At 37.7% G+C, this 19,034-nt stretch overlaps 1 protein-coding gene across 3 annotated transcripts in view; it reads right to left on the bottom strand.

The window, feature by feature from the left end:
* LOC131435075 (uncharacterized) overlaps positions 1-19,034 on the bottom strand; it is a 397,241-nt gene that overhangs the window by 64,766 nt on the left and 313,441 nt on the right. The window lies entirely within an intron of this gene.

Raw genomic sequence — 19,034 nt, 5'->3', positions numbered from 1 at the left:
TTCCAGGTCTTTAATAGGATGATACAATTTGAAATCGTCGGCGAATGATAGTTTTTTACGTTGCAGCGCAAGGCTCAAATCATTCAGATACAGCAAAAATAAAAAGGGTCCGAGGTGACTACCTTGAGGTACCACCGAGTTAGTTAGGAAGGGTGCGACTGTGCAGTCACCGATTTTAACTATCATAGTACGGTTAATCAAATAAGACTGCAGCCAGTTCAAAAAAGGACCGCTAAATCCAAGTCTTCCGAGTTTAGCAATAGCTATTTGGTGATTTATTTTATGATATTATTTTTAAGTTTTGTGAAAACTCGTACCTCGTCTTGCCAACACTTGTAAAAAAATACTCATGAAAATGAAATTTTTTCACTTATCGCGCTGTATTACCGAAACCAAAAGTCAGATCTGGATCGATTTTACGGGCACAAATCGGTTAAAAAAAAAATTGAGCCGGTCCAAGAAAATTGAGTCAGTGACTTGAGTCGAATGGTATGTAACACTATGGATCTCCTAGGTTCTCCATTCGAAAGGTGGTTCTGGAGCAATTCTATCTTCTTTCTTTACAGAATGGCATAACGTAACCGAAAGTCCAAGAATAAATAATTTGAAACTTTGAATTTCTGCCTTTCTCTATAGAAAGGTATTAGAATTGCTAGAAAAACCGACTTTCGAACGGAGCATCGGAGACTCATAGTGTTATATACCATTCGACTCAGTTCGACGAGATCGGAAAATGTCTGTGTATGCGTGTGTGTGTGAGAAAGAGATAGAGAGAGATAGAGAGAGAGAGAGAGAGAGAGAATGTGTGTGCACACTTTTAGAAGTTATTTATACACGCTCAATTTTCTCAGAGATGGCTGAACCGATTTTAACAAACTTAGACTCGTTTGAAAGCTACTATTGAGTCATTAATCAAGTTCAAAAATCAAACAGCTGTGACTTTTGGTTCCGGAGATATGATGGTATAAGTGAAGTAACCGACAAAACGCGTTGTATTTATGCGCGCTCAATTTTCTTAGAGATGGCTAAACCGATTTCAACAAACTTATACTCGTTTGAAAGCTACTGTTAGGCCATTAATCAGGTTCAAAGATCAAACGGCTGTGACTTTTTGTTCCGGAGATATGATGGTATAAATGAAGTAACCGACAAAAAGCGTTGTATTTATACGCGCTCAATTATCTCAGAGATGGCTGAACCGATTTCAACAAACTTATACTCGTTTGAAACCTACTGTCGAGCCATTGATCAAGTTCAAAGATCAAATGGCTGTGACTTTTGGTTCCTGAGATATGATGGTATAAGTGACGTAACCGACAAAACCGATTTTTACCGCTCTATTACATATAGGGATGCCAATATTTTGGGATCACCTCTAATTTCGTTAACCGCTAGTGCTCAAAAGTTTAAGCACATCGAAAAATGTTCTCATGCAAAATTTGAGCTAAATCGGACATGCGTAAGGGGTGCTGCCCGGCGGTTAAGGTTTGAAAATTTTCGATCTTGAAAAAGCACCATAAGGGGTAGTACATGAAATTTCCGAAATCGAAAATTTGTTTTGATGCCAAAAATTTTAAAATTGCATGAAACGTCGAGATTTAGTGTTATCTCAAAAAAAAATTTTTTTTAAAATCGATTTCTGGGACTTTTGATATTTTTACTAAGTCCCAGAAAGTCGATATATAAAAAAAATATTTTGAGTTGACACTAAATCTCGACGTTTCATGCTGTTAACGCCAAAGTAGGTTAGCCTCAGAAGACAGTTCAAGTAAGCTTTACTGTACACATAACAGAAACCGATTAGTAATAATGACAGACAGACTTAGAGATAATGACAGGCAGCTAACGTTACGGAACTAAGTGTAGCTTTCATGATTGCGTTCTACACATACTAAGTTAAGTATTACAGATGCCGGTCACTTCCTGTACAGTTAAATTGTGTTCATATAAAAATGTAGGCAACCTGTATAAACTGAACCATCAGTAGCCTCAAGTGTGTTCTTCTTCTGAAAGTAGTCAGTCGACGGTCTAGAATCTAGAGTCAGTCAACTCAGTACTACAGCTAGTTAAAATGTGAACGTTAGTCAAGATAGACAATTCTTAGTAATTGTCATCATTCCAGTTCTAATAATACTAAACAGAATAAATCATTTGCGTTAAGTACAAATATTTGTGTGTTCATGTTGCACCGCGAATCAGATTTTCCTCGTGCATATAATTCCGACAAACCACAAACGTTAATGTGCGCAAACACATGCAATTACAAGACTTTTGGCATCAAAATTTCATGTATTCCACCCCCCTTGGTGATTTTTCAAGATATATGAAAATTCCACTAAGAGGACTAAGAAGGGTTTTTTTTTGATTAGCATCACTCTTCTCATACAAATAGGCAACGCAAATGTCAAGCACTAGTTTGGAAAAATGATGCTGACTGTGTGACATAAACACTGAAGCATGCTTTTGTGAACTACTTGAATCAATCTGAATCAATTGGTGTCAAAATTAGTATCCGAAATTATATAATAAAAGTATGAAATATATTTTCATGAGACTGTTATGAAAAAAAAGAAAGGCATTATCACATCACTAGGTGGATTAAGAAGGGGTTTTTTACATATCTTTCAATTCAAAAGGATAACAGAAATGTTTTTTTATATACCAATAGATTGTATTTGATTCCAGCTATTATTTGCAGAAAAAAAATTCAATCTACAAAAAAAACGAATAACTACTCATTTCCAATAAATTTTCAAATTTTATAAGTATTTGGCACTAATCGAAAAATTCAAAGCAAGCAACTAAGCATATTTGAGAGAGAAATTATTGAATTTGGTACCTGTTATAATTTGAAGAAAATATTATCACATTTACTGAAATTTTGAAAAATTTTACCCCTTGGTATTCGGAGTGTTAAAAAAAATATATAATTTGATTTTTTTCATCAAGAAACGTAGCTCCCATTAAAAAAAGTAACCGAATGGTAATCGATATCTACTAATCTGACATATAAATTCGAATCATTTCCTCAAATCACGCACGAACAATGGCAATAAACAGGAAACTCAATCAATTAATCCCATGAGATTACCCATTCTCGACGACCTCAATCCCGACCACATCACATGGGCCAACTTTATTATTATATTTGCAAATCAATCGCAAAAGTGAAGCAGAACATTTTTCATACTCTCCCTCCTTTCTTCGGAATAAAGTGAAAAAATAGCGCTTAAGAAGGCGAAACTTTCCTTCAACTCTTTCCATGACTTTCGCTCAACCCTTTTCATGTATCAACCAACCACCCACCCATGTGCCATTCGCTGGCACTTTATATTTGAACTTTTGACTTCTGCACACTGCTCCTAGCGATGTCATGTGGGAATTCCAGCACCTACCCATTCAGTAGCAAAAACTAGACGCCATTGCCACAAATTTACACAGGTTACGTGATTTCCTGCTCCGTCACGACGATGAACTACCGCGGTGCTAACGGTTGAATATAAAGCTAAATATTTTTAACCAAAATCTCAACCAAGACCAGGATAGATAAATGTTTTCAATTTATCATCCTATTTTTGGAGCAGTTCTCGATATGCTTCCCCGTTCCGGGATTTTGGTTTGAAAGACTTGAGTTGAGTAATTTGATACGGCATTTTCTGTGTCGAACTAGATTAGGGCTAGGCAATCAGTTCAGTCGAGTTCCATACTCCGAGAAGATACTCCGGAGTAAGTATACAGATAAGAAGTTTTGATGGAACGACAGTGGGGGAGTTTATCTAAGTGGCATGATGATGCTATCATGTAATCGTTACGTGACGTAGGCAAACAACTTCAATAATGTTAATCTAATTGGAGCTGCGTTTGGAAGGAAAATCACGAAGCAGGAAAACTTTATGCGGCACGATGTTATGGTGAAAGTTTGCGGGTTCCTGAATTGTGTTCAGATGATTTTGTGAAAGTTCATTGGATTTAGTCGTTAAAACTGGTTATAGATTTTAACTACTTATAGTAATTTTTGCTGAATTTTTGCCGATGTAGGCCGAGGATATGAACAGAATTAATTCAAATATCAATAACTTTATCGAATTGTGTGATAATAAATCACCTTTTCAAATACTGTCTTGCGAATGTCATTCAGAAGATTCCTTCCGAATCAAGCATTGTCGAGTTATTACTTCCACTCTAACATAAATTATCCGCTCAAAGACCACATAATCCATATTGGGAAACTGAAAGTGATTCGCATATCCAGGAATAATTCATACCGTCTGTTCTTTCGTTTTAGTAACTTTCAGCGGGAAAGTTCTGCCTCCAGAGAAACTCACTCCATCGCGAAAAGCGATAAATTATTCGCAATATATTTCTTGAATGGAGTTTTTTCGACAACCATAACGAGTGTGTTGCTTAGTGCTGAGAACTTCAGCGCATTCTTCAGAAGCTAGTCCAGGATGGCGATGTCTACTGGGAGGGTACGGCTTTTCTCACAGCAAGATATTTTACATTCCGGGCCGAGAAGAATTTCAGGGATACGAGACCATCTTTGAGCTAGTAAAGTTTCTCTCTCTCCTTTCCAGGAAGCGGTCTTGAGACGATGAAATATCGCAGAATTTTCAGCATCATTTTTCATATGTGTGTTTTGCATATTTTCAAAAGCATAAACCTTACTGTGAACGGAAAAATCAAATCAACATATAAAGGGATTTGTTCACTGTTTCGAATGTCGCAGTCAAACGAAAAGATAAGAAGGAAGCTTGGAAATGATTCAATAATAATCATAATTTTCATTGTTGCCGCTTCCGTTCTATTGTGGTTGTGATCAAAGCACTGCAGTTGTAGGGGAGAGCGGGGATATTTGTATTTTCCTTTCGGCTTTTCATTACAGTTATGAGATCGCTTTTATTATTACTATTTTGCCCCCGGTTTACGATTATTATTTTTTTTTTGGTAAAGTTTATTTTTAGGAAAGCTTCGTACAATGCAAAGCTTTAGCAGTTTGAATATTCCTGTCCAGACACTGAATATATTTGAAAAGTAATGATAACAGCATATCTATGCTAAGATGGAAATCTGTGGTTTTCGAATATTTATATATAATATTATATTTGCATTCAATCATAATAAAAACAGTATTTTTCTGTTTATAAAGGAACGGTTTACAATAAAATTTGGCGTTTTTATCTTCAGGACCAAGAATATATAACAATACCAGGATTCCAGAACACCAGTGTTCCAGTCCGTTAACGTTATCATTAGTTAACATTTGAAGTTTATTTACCTTCAGGGACGTTCAAAAGCACACTATATACGTTCAAGTAATAATAATAATATCGCCCTCCTAAACCACGATCTGTGATTAAATTGGTAATGAGAACTGCATTTTGAAGTTTACGTGCGAAATGAGATCACAGGGGCGAGACTGAAGTTTTAGCAACGGCTGATATGTGTTTCATCCAGTGTTGGTGATTGCCGAAAATTTTGCTACATTTCTTCGCTCCACTTCATACTCTGAGTATTTCACGCCCTTAAAAAAATTACAGTCTGATAATCATCATTGCTGTGTGGAATTTCCCAAGAGAGAATCGCAAGTTGACAATTATCGCAGAAAATCGAATCGATGATTCAACTTGATGATTCTCATACTAAGTTGCAATATTTCAAAACCCTTGTGTGGAGCATTCACAGACATTTTCATAGACACAACTTAGACAAAAGTTATATGCACATAGTTAGAATAATAGGCAATAGTAAAATGATTCTATCGCAATTATCAACCGCCTGTATAGAATCGTATCGCGAAACGAGAATAAGCGACCGTTTGTTGCTTCAGAGAGGATCCCCACAGCAGCGTGCTAACCTTTGGTTCTCAGAAATGTCATCGAGAGAAATTCGCTCTCGCACTGGTGTCGATTCTATGTTAAATGAGCCATGCCGGGTTTTTGTTGTTGCGATGATATCCGTCTCTCTTTGATGGCACTGATTCAATCGTGTGAAGAGTTGCCAGTGAGCGTTCTTTGATACGATAAAAGCCATCCTTGGTTTCATCATATCTAAAGTAGTTCAATTGGTAGAACGATTTCTTGCGATTTAACACCACTTGGGTTACGCTAAAATAATGTCAAACTAATAATCGTTGAAAATCTGCATGGACAGCCATCTCAATCTACAAGTAATTAAATTGGGAAAATATTCACAGAAAATATAGAATGATTGAACGATCAAGTGCTCTGTCTCTGAAGTATACTAGATTCTATTTTTGCAATTTAATTCGTCAACGAATTTTGCCAATCTCTTTTCCACAGAGTGAAGCTAATACCGTCTTCGTTTTTGGTGCTTCACTGCACCAGTGTAACACTGAATACACTCGCGCTAGTACGGGCGTAATGAAAAATATAAAAAATCTTCAACCCAATCCCGACCCGTACCCGATGAAAAATAAAATTTTAACTCGTACCCAACTCGATCCTGACCCGAACAAGTCGGATTCATTTTTGGATCGGATTTTGGGTTCAAATACCTCGGTCCCCATTTAAAATTAAAAAGATTTGCTCGTATCCGAACCAAACCCTAAAAAATCGAGTTTTACAAGCCCGAACTCTACCCGGAAGCATCGAGCACGGATTCGGATCTCATTCACCGATTTTTCAAACTAATTTGATTGTGATTCTAAATTAAACACCTAACAAAATTTTAAAAATTGTGAGATCACAAATAAGATATAAGACTTTGGACCCTCCTCCATTCTCATCAGTTGTTAACAAACATTGACTTTGATGAAATCCCTCTTTTCCCAATCATATTAGTCCACAATTCAGTTATGTTTTTCACATAATGTTTAGTTGTCTAGCATGGCAACAGATCATTATGTTGCACTTTATGGCAGTTGTGTAAACTTATATGTACCGTTTATCTGTCACTTCTCAATCATTTACCTTTGTGGCTCAGTCGGTAAACAGACGTTATTTGTGATCAAATAATTCTCAGTCTGAGTCCCAGCCGATACAGTTTTTTCCCGTTTATTATGTCAGAGACTTTTGGATAGGTAATTTTCAAATCTTATTAATAATAATTAGATTTATTTATTATCAATTAGATTTATCTCGGTCTGTGCGGAAAAAACTTGTTTAATCCACGTAGTAGTATAATGATGTCTCTCTCACATATATATATATATATATATATATATATATATATATATATATATATATATATATATATATATATATATATATATATATATATATATATATATATATATATATATATATATATATATATATATACATATATATATAAATATATATAATATATATATATATATATATATATATATATATATATATACTTATATTTTGGTTTTCGAAAAACAAACAAACAAGTTTGTTTTGACATCTTCCAGCATAACCTACAAATTGAAACAGTCCTCAGATCGGTTAAGCTTTCTCTGCAAGGAGAACCATTCATAAAATTACTGATTTGAGGTTTTTAATTTTTGACGCAGTTGATTCGATTAATATTATTCAATTCAGCCCATATGGTTTTTTATTTGCATATACTACCTTGACTAGAAAGATCCCGGAATTTATTCAGAAAATATAAAATACAAGGTTAACAAATTTATAATATCTAGTTTCTGATCAAGGTAGTTGAAAAAATGTGTTGTTTTGAATGCTGTCAAATGCCAGAGACAAACAACACAATAATCACAATGCAAAATCAACCTTTTAATTAGTTGAAAGTTGTAGTTTTTATCTATTTACGTTTTGGTGATAAACTTAACCCTGCTCATGATGAAAAAAAATGGAGATAAATAAGGAACCGTTTACTGTTTTGGTGTAATAAATATCCTGTTATCCTGTTCATAAATAGATAATTTACAGAGATTCCAAATAACTCAATATGCGCAAATTTGAAGCCATAAGATAAAATGCGTTTCAGAAATAAGGACATTTAATTATCTCCGTAAAATACATACATGATCAAAAATGATCACCACTTAAACTTCAAAGTATGCACAAAAAGTTTATGTTCTAAGCGATTAATTTAATGTTTAAAGATAAACGCCTATCTTCATTCATGATTCATCAGAACCATTAGTTACATTGGCTTCAAAAATGAAAATCAATTAATTTAATGCAAAGCTGTTGAACCATGGCGTTGCTAGGCAAGAGAGAAGACTGATATAAGTGTACAGTTGTTTTGTTGTTCATTATGTTTTTTTTCGGCTCAAAATATTTACATTTATTCCCTAATTCTTGTTATCCATGAAGATATGGCGTAAAGTATCTATTTGCACAATCTAAAATTATTTTGAAATGATGAATTATTTAAATATAGTAGCGAAACAGTGAATATTTTTATAATAAGGAGGAACTAAATGGAATTTATTTTCTTCAAAAGCTTTTGAGTAAATTCCGCTTATCTCTCTAGAAAAGTAAAATAACATCAACGATTTGTTTTAGTCTTTGTTAAGATGTAGAGCCGTCTTGAGCTAGTTTTAATATGACCAGTATGTAACGGGGAAACAGATCGAAAAACTGACATATGAACACAATGATGTAATGAAAACCGCGAAAATGTTACCGCATAGACGGGACTCGAACCCGTAACTAACTCCTAACCGGGGAAATTGTTTTACAAATTAAACTACCTTGCATATTAAAACACATGAAGAGAAAGTCCAATTGATTGGACGAAACTAAGCATGCTTTGCTGTACTTAGCCACCACGGTATTCACTTACAGTCCCGTATCGACGGAAACAAATTCAACAGAAACACATACAATGATCACGAGTCTATTTCTACCCATCTATTTTTGCCGCACGATACTGATTCGAGACTTTTGTTTTTGTCTATTTCGTTATCTACGCGGTAACACACGATAGTTTCATCCATCGACTTCATGGATCTCCACTAGTGTGTGGTAGCAGCAGTGACGATTGTGTGATCTCAAACACAATGGTAAAGGTACGCAAACCCTTGTATTGACCTTCAACGATTTGTTTTAGTCTTTGTTAAGACGTAGAGCCGTCTTGAGCTAGCTAGCTAGTTTCTCTTCATGTGTTTTCATATGCAGGGTAGTTTAATTGGTAAAACAATTAATTAAATTAGCTACGGGTTCGAGTCCCGTCTCTGTGGTAACATTTTCGCGGTTTTAATTACATCATTGTGTTCATATGTCAGTTTTCCAATCTGTTTCCCCGTTAGATACTGATAATATATTAAATTAACATAACAAACTTTTAAGGAAAAAATTAACGTATATCCATAAGCATATTTGGATTATCATCGCAAGTCAATTAAATTACTTGAGTAGATGAAACTAATTGCAATTTCTAAAACAATTAAAACCGATTCGTTTTCAACTAACAAAATGGTGGTTTCAACTAAAACATTCGTTTAAATTAAAAGATTTCTGCTCTGCATGCCAACATTTATTTTCAACTAAGAAATTTAATCGTTTAACCATCGTTTTTGCTAATAAAAAAACAAAAATGGCAGCTTAGGGAAAACAACAATCGATTAGTTGTACCAAATTTCAACCATTCGATTTCAGAACTAGAACTAGTATTCTGGTTGAATTGGGAGCGCGAGACAAGAGGTTCCGTGTGAGAAAACAAAGTAAGCTCCACTATTTCTGGTACCTCCTATAGTCGATGTCGGTTTGCATGGCTATCAACTAACATGATGTACAAATTCATTCATTGCCGTTTCAACCTTCCGAGCGAACGGACGTGCTTTGTGTTTACTGTGAAAAAAACCAGTGCCGTGTGTGATAACGTGACCGGACGATCAAAACTAGATTATATCGCTATTGTGTAATAGACAATAGTGCTTTTTTCTGTGAGAGGTTTTTTGTACATTATACACTGAAGCAGTGCATTGTTGTGAGCGGACGATCGAAACAGTACCGTTAGCTGGTGATTGTTTGATCGATCAAGGCCAGATTTCAGTGGCCATTGTGATTATACTGTGCGGATTATAAGTGAGTGTGCTTTTTCCTCTCGGAGGTTTTTTGCACACCCTCGAAGCGGCGATACGCCGATCGACGAGGGCTTGGCCGCCGATCGATCGCCGGGGATGGAACAAAGCCCTATCCCCAATCAGACTCTTATCGAGTGACCTTCGCCGGTTCTGCTTTGCCCAACTACATCCTCTTGGACCGGGTTCGTTTGCCTGTTCGCCTATTCGTACCCCGAGTAATGAACTGTACTAATTGCAAACAATTGGGGCATACAGCTTCTCATTGCTGCAATAAGCCCCGGTGTGCTAACTGTGGGGAGGCTCATGCGGATGGCTCTTGCGGTAAGAATGCTGAAAAGTGTCTCTACTGCAAGGAGGGTCCGCATGACCTAATGGCATGTCCTGCGTATAAGCTGCGAGGAGATCGGATGAAGCGTTCCCTGAAGGAACACTCCAAGCGTTCCTTTGCCGAGATGCTTAAGAGTGCCACCCCTCCTAAACTGACAACGAACCCATATGCCTGCTTGTCAACTGACGAGAGCGATTCTGACGACCCTTTGGAAGGTCCATCTTCAGCGGTCCCTCATAGCTGTAGGAAAATAATAAATAAATCCTCTCATAAGCTACCTAGTAAGGGTTCGAAGGTGTCTTCCGAAGGGCTTCGAAAAGTTACAGCTAACGGGAATCGGGACACAACACCGAAGCAAAAAGCTCCTGGTCTCGGAAAACTCAATTCCGAGATGGAATTCCCACGACTTCCCGGGACTATAAAATCCCCAAGCGTCCCTGAAAATCTACCAGAGAACCAACTAGGTGCTGGACTTATCAAGTTCTCTGATGTTGTGGACTGGATTTTTACAACTTTCAATATTTCAGACCCTCTTAGAAGCATTTTAATTGCTTTCATGCCAACAGTAAAAACATATTTGAAGCAGTTGACTGCAAATTGGCCCCTTCTCTCAGCGATTGTATCCTTCGATGGCTAAATCATCCACCGAGGTCACGGATCTAATCACTGTTTTACAGTGGAATTGCAGAAGTATCATCCCAAAAATAGATTCTTTTAAATTTCTAGTAAATAATCTGAAATGTGACGCATTTGCATTGTGCGAAACTTGGCTAACTTCTGAAATATCCTTAAACTTCCACGATTTTAACATTATTCGCCTGGATCGAGATGATCCCTATGGAGGAGTACTTTTAGGGATCAAAAAGTGCTATTCTTTTTATCGAATTAACCTCCCCTCGATACCAGGTATTGAAGTTGTCGCATGTCATGTTACAATCAAAGGTAAGGACCTTTGTATTGCTTCCATGTACATTCCCCCTAGAGCCTTGGTTGGGCATCGGCGGCTCAGTAATATCATAGAGCTCCTTCCCGCACCGACGTTGGTTTTAGGAGACTTTAACTCACACGGTACGGGATGGGGTTGTCTTCACGACGATAACAGATCAGCTATGATCCATGATATTTGCGACAACTTCAATATGACGATCTTGAATACGGGAGAAATGACACGGATTCCTGCACCACCAGCAAGACCAAGTGCGCTGGATTTATCCCTTTGCTCGACATCGCTACGGTTGGATTGCACGTGGGAGGTAATTCCTGATCCCCACGGTAGCGACCATCTACCGATCGTAATATCAATCACCAGCGGCTCAAAACCATCGAAGACAATCAATGTTTCGTATGACCTCACACGAAATATTGATTGGAATAGCTATGCGACCGCGATATCTGAGAAACTTGAAAGAACTCAACAACTTCCTCCGGAGGAAGAGTACACGTTTTTGGCTGGCTTGATTCTCGACACCGCGACTCAAGCTCAGACGAAACGTGTACCCGGCGCGAAAACTAACATCCGTCCTCCCAACCCGTGGTGGGACAAAGAGTGCACAAATTTAAACGCGGAGAGAGCCTCCGCGTATAAAGTATTTAGAAAAAATGGAACACCTGATAATTACCGGAATTACGCGGCGTTAGACGTTAAAACGAAGAACTTGATTAGAGCTAAGAAACGCGGTTACTGGCGTCAGTTCGTAGACGGCCTAACAAAAGAAACATCTATGAGCACTCTTTGGAACACAGCCCGACGAATGCGCAATCATAACACAACGAATGAAAGCGAGGAATATTCTAACCGCTGGATATTCGATTTCGCTAAAAAAGTATGTCCAGACTCTGTTCCGGAACAGAAGATCACCCGCGCCGCGACACCAAATACAAACGAAACACCGTTTTCGATGGTAGAGCTCTCACTTGCGCTCTTGTCATGTAACAATAAAGCCCCGGGATTAGACAGAATAAAATTCAACTTGTTGAAAAATCTGCCTGACCCCGCCAAAAGGCGCTTGCTGAGTTTATTCAATAAGTTCCTTGAGGACAACATTGTTCCACATGACTGGAGACAAGTGAAAGTGATATCCATTCAAAAACCAGGAAAACCAGCCTCCGATCACAATTCGTATCGGCCGATTGCTATGCTTTCCTGTATCCGGAAATTGTTCGAAAAAATGATTCTGTTTCGTCTAGACAATTGGGTCGAGACTAATGGCTTACTTTCAGATACACAATTTGGTTTCCGCAGGGGCAAAGGAACGAACGATTGTCTTGCGTTGCTCTCAACCGAAATTCAAATGGCATTTGCTCGTAAGGAACAAATGGCGTCAGTTTTCCTAGACATCAAGGGGGCTTTTGACTCAGTTTCTATAAATATCCTATCTGAGAAGTTGCATCAGCATGGTCTTTCACCAATTTTGAATAACTTTTTGTACAATCTATTGTCAGAGAAATACATGTATTTCGCGCATGGTGATTTGTCGACAATACGATTCAGTTACATGGGTCTTCCTCAGGGCTCATGCTTAAGCCCCCTTTTATACAATTTTTACGTAAACGACATCGATAAATGTATCAACACATCTTGCACGCTGAGACAACTTGCCGACGACAGCGTTGTGTCCATTATAGGACCCAAAGCTGGCGATCTGCAAGGGCCGTTACAAGATACTCTTGCCAGCTTATCCACATGGGCTCTTCAAATGGGTATCGAGTTCTCTACGGAGAAAACTGAGCTGGTTGTATTTTCAAGGAAGCGAGAACCAGCACAACTACAGCTTCAACTAGGGGGTGAAAACATAGCTCAGGTCTTCACATTCAAATATCTCGGGGTCTGGTTCGACTCCAAAGGGACCTGGGGATGTCACATTAGGTATCTGAAACAAAAATGCCAGCAGAGAATCAATTTTCTTCGTACAATAACCGGAACTTGGTGGGGTGCCCACCCAGGAGACCTGATCAGGCTGTACCAAACAACGATATTGTCCGTTATGGAATATGGATGCTTCTGCTTCCGATCCGCCGCGAACACCCATTTCATTAAGCTGGAAAGAATTCAGTATCGTTGTTTGCGTATTGCCTTGGGTTGCATGCAATCAACTCATACGATGAGTCTTGAAGTGTTGGCGGGCGTCTTACCGTTGAAAAACCGGTTCTGGGATCTCTCATATCGCTTGCTCATTCGATGCGACATTTTGAATCCTCTGGTGATTGAAAACTTCGAAAGGTTAGTTGAGCTTAATTCTCAAACCCGTTTTATGTCCTTGTATTTTGATTACATGGCTCAGAATATTAATCCTTCTTCGTTTGCTTCCAACCGTGCTCATTTCTTGGATACTTCTGATTCTACTGTGTTTTTCGACACATCCATGAGAGAAGAGATTCGTGGAATTCCGGAACACGTACGCCCTCGAGTGGCCCCTAATATATTTTATAATAAATTTAGAACAGTCAACTGTGAAAAGGTGTTTTACACTGATGGATCAAACATCGACAGGTCCACAGGCTTCGGCATCTTCAATCAAAACATCACCGCTTCTTACAAACTCAGTGATCCGGCTTCAGTTTACGTCGCAGAATTAGCTGCTATTCAGTACACCCTCGAGATCATTGAAACCTTGCCCAAAGACCATTACTTCATTGTCACGGACAGTCTAAGTTCAATAGAAGCTCTCCGCGCAGTGAAGCCAGGAAAGTATCCCCCATATTTCCTGGGGAAAATACGGGAACACTTGCGAACTTTATCTGAACGGTCTTATTTAATATCGTTAGTCTGGGTCCCTTCACATTGTTCCATTCCGGGCAATGAAAAGGCAGACTCATTGGCTAAGGTGGGCGCATTACAAGGTGACATTTATGAAAGACCAATCTGCTTCAATGAATTTTTCAGTATTTCTCGTCAGAAAACTCTCGAAAGTTGGCAAACTTCATGGACGAATGACGAACTGGGACGATGGCTACACTCCATTATCCCTAAGGTATCGACGAAACCTTGGTTCAAGGGGATGAACGTGAGTCGTGATTTCATTCGCGTTATGTCACGACTCATGTCAAATCACTATACATTTAACGTACATCTCCGGCGTACCGGGATCGTGGAGAACGGGCTCTGCACCTGTGGCGACGGTTATCAGGACATCGAGCATGTCGTGTGGTCGTGCGTAGAGTATCGCGACGCCAGATCGGAGCTATTGGAATCCCTCAGGGCCCGAGGTAGACCGCCTGAGGTTCCGGTTCGGGATGTGTTGGCGAGTCGGGATAGTTCATATATGCTTCTGATATACCAGTTCCTCAAACACATTAATATACAAGTGTAATCTGTTACATCTTGCTTAGAAAGTTCCTCCTATTTATCGACGTTATTTCAACTGTGGCTAAGAATTATTTTCACCTGCAGGTTCGACACTAACTTCCGCCGATTACCCCGAGTCCTCATCTGTCCACCATCTTCATCGGAACTAACAAGATCTTTTTGCTGTCACTAACCTTCTCGCTTCCCCCCTCCCCGTCTCTTCTTCATCTCGATGTCAACTAATTAGATCTCTGTCGTTCTTAGTCATTTCGTTCCCATATCCCCATTTTACTTCGTTTTCCGCAATATTTACTTCTCTATATTTTTTCGTTATATTTACATCACCATCATCGCCCACGGAAGGTCGCTCTAGTCATGCGGGCCACCCGCCGGGTATTCGTAGCCTGGGGGTGTTTCCCGCGGACCCACACGGACCGAGGGATGCGGCCAACGTCATCTGGAAGACTCATGATATATTCCATCCACCGGCCGGTGCCGATCGCCAGCTGAAGGTTGGATCTGCCAAAGTCGACCACTGCGACCCCAATACAACATTATCCAATCATACTATCCTAGTTTTAAATTAGTCGTTAATAAAATTAGAAAAAGTCCTTGGCACCTTAGAGCTAAAGCAGTGTGCCTTAAAAATAATTATATTATTGAATAAAAAAAAAATGATGTACAAATTGCTAATTTTTAGTTATATGATTTTATAAACTCATCATCGTGTAATTCCGGAATTGGAAGTCGGATCCAAACACAACTCAAGAGTTTTGCTTGGAACCATAAGATCTTTCATTTGAATTTAAGTTTGAGAAAATCGGTTAGGCTATATCTGAAAAACCGGAGTGAGTTCCGTTTTGGAATATTTGGCCACCGTTTGCTTTGTGAGTTCAGTTTTCAGCACAGTTACGAAGAGTTTATATTTTTTTAATCTTATTTTTTTTTTGAACGACGGGATACATTTTTAAAACGCACCACCTTATAATACCAAAACCGGAATTTAGATAAAATTTTCGCATGACCCATTATTTGCGTCTTAATTTGTAAGAATCAGCCTCTCCATCTCCGAGAAATCGAAGCAAGTTCCTTTTTAATATTTTTGGCCACTATTTCTAGTGCTTCCGTAAAATGAAATTTATATATTTATATATGCACATAAAAGGAGCGTCGCGATTTACTTACATTCACAATTCAAAGCATGTAAAGATAATTCAGAACTAATTGGCTCAAGTGGCACGTTCCCCTAGTTACATCGATACAGACACTAAATTAAGTCGATACAAAATTTATTTTTACATGTTAGTAAATGTAATATTGTGTCATCACCGAAGAAATTATGGCATGCTCGAATTTATGTCAAGCGTAAATTTCATTTTTTCTAATAGTGTATACTACACAGATAAAAATATTTTGTGAATTTAGGTACATCTATTTTCATGCACATATTTAGAGGAGGTAATTAAACATAAAGTTACTTTACAATTCTGTAGGTTTCAATAGAATTTAATTGCAAACTAAGCGTAAATTGAAAGATACAGCAATATTCATTAATAATTCAATGCAATCCAATTTAGTTTTGCATCGATGAAGGTTTTCAATCAAAATCTCGATTCAACCCATGTCTATTACATGTTACTATTGATTTACATGTCGTGTAAATTTCATTATTTCTTTCTGTGTATGAACGGCTGAAACAGAAATGCCAAATTCCACAAAAGGAATGTAATGCTCAATGACTTTGTTTGCTCTGAAAAATTCAACTGGATATTAAAATTTTCATACTAATTGCCTTATAATTCCTGAACCTGAAGTCGAATCAAGATAAAATTCAGAATTTTTTTAAGTGGTCTTAAGGTTTTACATTTAAATCTCAGTTTGTGAATAAACTTAACAGTATGAATCTTTCTAATTCAGGACTCGTACATACGAGTATGGTTCGTTAGACTAGCGTGAACAATAATTTACTTGATGCACTTAGTTATGCTGGTAGATCTTAAAGCCTACACTCCATCTACTAATTGGATGACCTAGAACATTCACATTCTTTGCCAATTAAATGCAATCACGGTTGTTTCTGGATGAACAAAAATTTCTTAATCATTCATCGAAATGCTCCGATCAATTGAATCGGATACCTCGAGTATGGACCATTAAGATTATACTTAGAGAATCGGGTAGCACGTTAAAAACAATGACAATAATCTAATGAAAGAAACTTTTCAAATGCTAATTCAAATTCATTAAACATTTTAAAAAAAGAGGAAAAGCAAACTAACGAACGAACAACGATAAAAGATTTCACATTAAAGAATACTGAAATAGGTACGATCACCTCACCTAAGTCAAAACATCGTATAATGTGGCAAGAAATCAAATAACTTAACAACCAATTTCCTCTATGTAAATAGGAACTATAAGCCCTCGTATGAATCAACTGCGTAGCAATCTCCCAACTCACTTTTTTTTTCGTCCGATTTCTCCAATTTCACATCGGTTGGAAATATTTCCGAGTGGGCTTAGTGTTTCCTCTTTTCGTTGTAATGAGATAGTCGTAACTATTTATTGAATCCGTTTAACAACCACACAGTCCAAGGCTTATGCTGATGCTGTCTAGTATATCCATTCCTCCTTCAATCAATTCTGTCTGCTTCCCCATTCATACCTTCGCCTACAGTCATAACCTACTAGCTTCAAATCTCAGCCGTGGACATGTCATACAAGGTCGCTAGTTATCGAAAATCCTAGCCAGCTGGGCGCCTCATTTCACTACACATCCATTGTGAAAGGAGACAGCCAACCCTTGAAAACTACCCTCAAGAACTCAAACGAGGTGTTGGTTTGTGGGTGGCCCACTGCCTGTGATGTCTGCCCTTGTCATCGAGTTGTTACGGACCGGAAATGTTGGAAAAATAAAGACTCTGAAAAGATGAAGATTGCGGCCGTTTCTTTCCTCCCACCAATCCCTCCAATAGAACATGCTTGCGATTCTCGTTATTATGTGGGCTAAACATAATATCGGGACAGTTTCGGGTGCCTTCGTGCTTTGATGTCGAAAAGTTTCCTGCCGCCGAGATCCGAACAAGATGCTGCAACTGACACCATAGTCTGAAAGCGGAAAAAGAAAACTGCCCATAAACGGGATATTAGCGTTAAGCACGATATTAAGCCAAGCATGAGCCGACTAATACGGTTGGTTGGTGTTTTTTTTTCTCGGCGACGGAGTGAGTGGAGAATTATGAACATTCTTGCCTTTGACGGGTTTTTCGGATTAATAGGAAATGAAGTTCAGAACAACATCATAGCAAGTTGGCCTCATTACTAGTTGCTAGTTCCTTTTAGTAATCTTCAAGTTGACTTAGTCTGAAAACATTTCCTAAATCATAGCTTACGATCCATATACAAATTGACGGAAACTACGCACCGAAAACTTTTGATTCGAATCAAATCGAAAAAGTCGTTCACATTTCACTTTCAAATGCTTACTTTTGGTTGTTTCGAACGGCAGGAACTGTTGGAATTCGTTTCGAAGTTCTTATTTTGGCAGACCATATGTACTTGTGGTACTACATTTTCATTGTTTATCACACAAACGCAATCTTTTCGCTTTCGTCATCAGTTTATGAAATCTGAATGCCAGATTCGAAGATCCAAAATTCTACACCTCAAAGATCCGTCTACTTATTTTACATGCTTTGCAAAACTGGCCTTCAGTTTATTGGGATGTTTTGTCTTTTAATGTAGAAAGAATATAGAATTACTGGAAAACCGAAGCCCCGAGGACCCCTAGTGTTGCATACCATTCGATTATAGTATGTACATAATATATATTATAATAGATACAGATAGATAGATTCTTTTTTCTGGTAAATTTTCTCGGATATGGAGGAACTGATTTCAATAATTCAACAACTAACATAAACGACAAATGAGATTTTCGTTCAATCGATAAAATTATTTCAAAAAGTGATAAATGATCAAGTTCAAGTGACGTAAGCGCTGAAGAACTTTTTTGTTAACTACCTGAATTAATATGAATTAATTATGTATTTCAATGAAAATTAGTATGCTTGAATGAGACTGTATGGATGACAAGAGAAAGTGGAAAAAGCTGAATAAGCTGTAAAGTTGTTGACATGACTTAATTTTACATTCTTTGAACTATAAATTTAACTGAAATGAGACGCTCCTTTTATGTGCATTATTAGAGACGTAAATTTACATGAATTTTTCGTAGTGTGTGTCTTGCACCAAGAATAATACTTAATGTCACATAAAGCAAAATCGATTTTTTTTCATTTATTTTTATTTTGTGCCTGACAATCGAAATCATAGATAAGAAACAAAGTACAAGTTTTTATAAAACTGACTAACAAATTCTTCTAGTTGGCAGGTCTTATTAGTTGGTGAATATATAAAACTACTTTGGGACTACTAGT

This window comes from Malaya genurostris, chromosome 3, assembly GCF_030247185.1.
Source record: "Malaya genurostris strain Urasoe2022 chromosome 3, Malgen_1.1, whole genome shotgun sequence".
NCBI classification, from domain to species: domain Eukaryota; kingdom Metazoa; phylum Arthropoda; class Insecta; order Diptera; family Culicidae; genus Malaya; species Malaya genurostris.
This window is presented reverse-complemented; position numbering and strand designations above follow the sequence as displayed.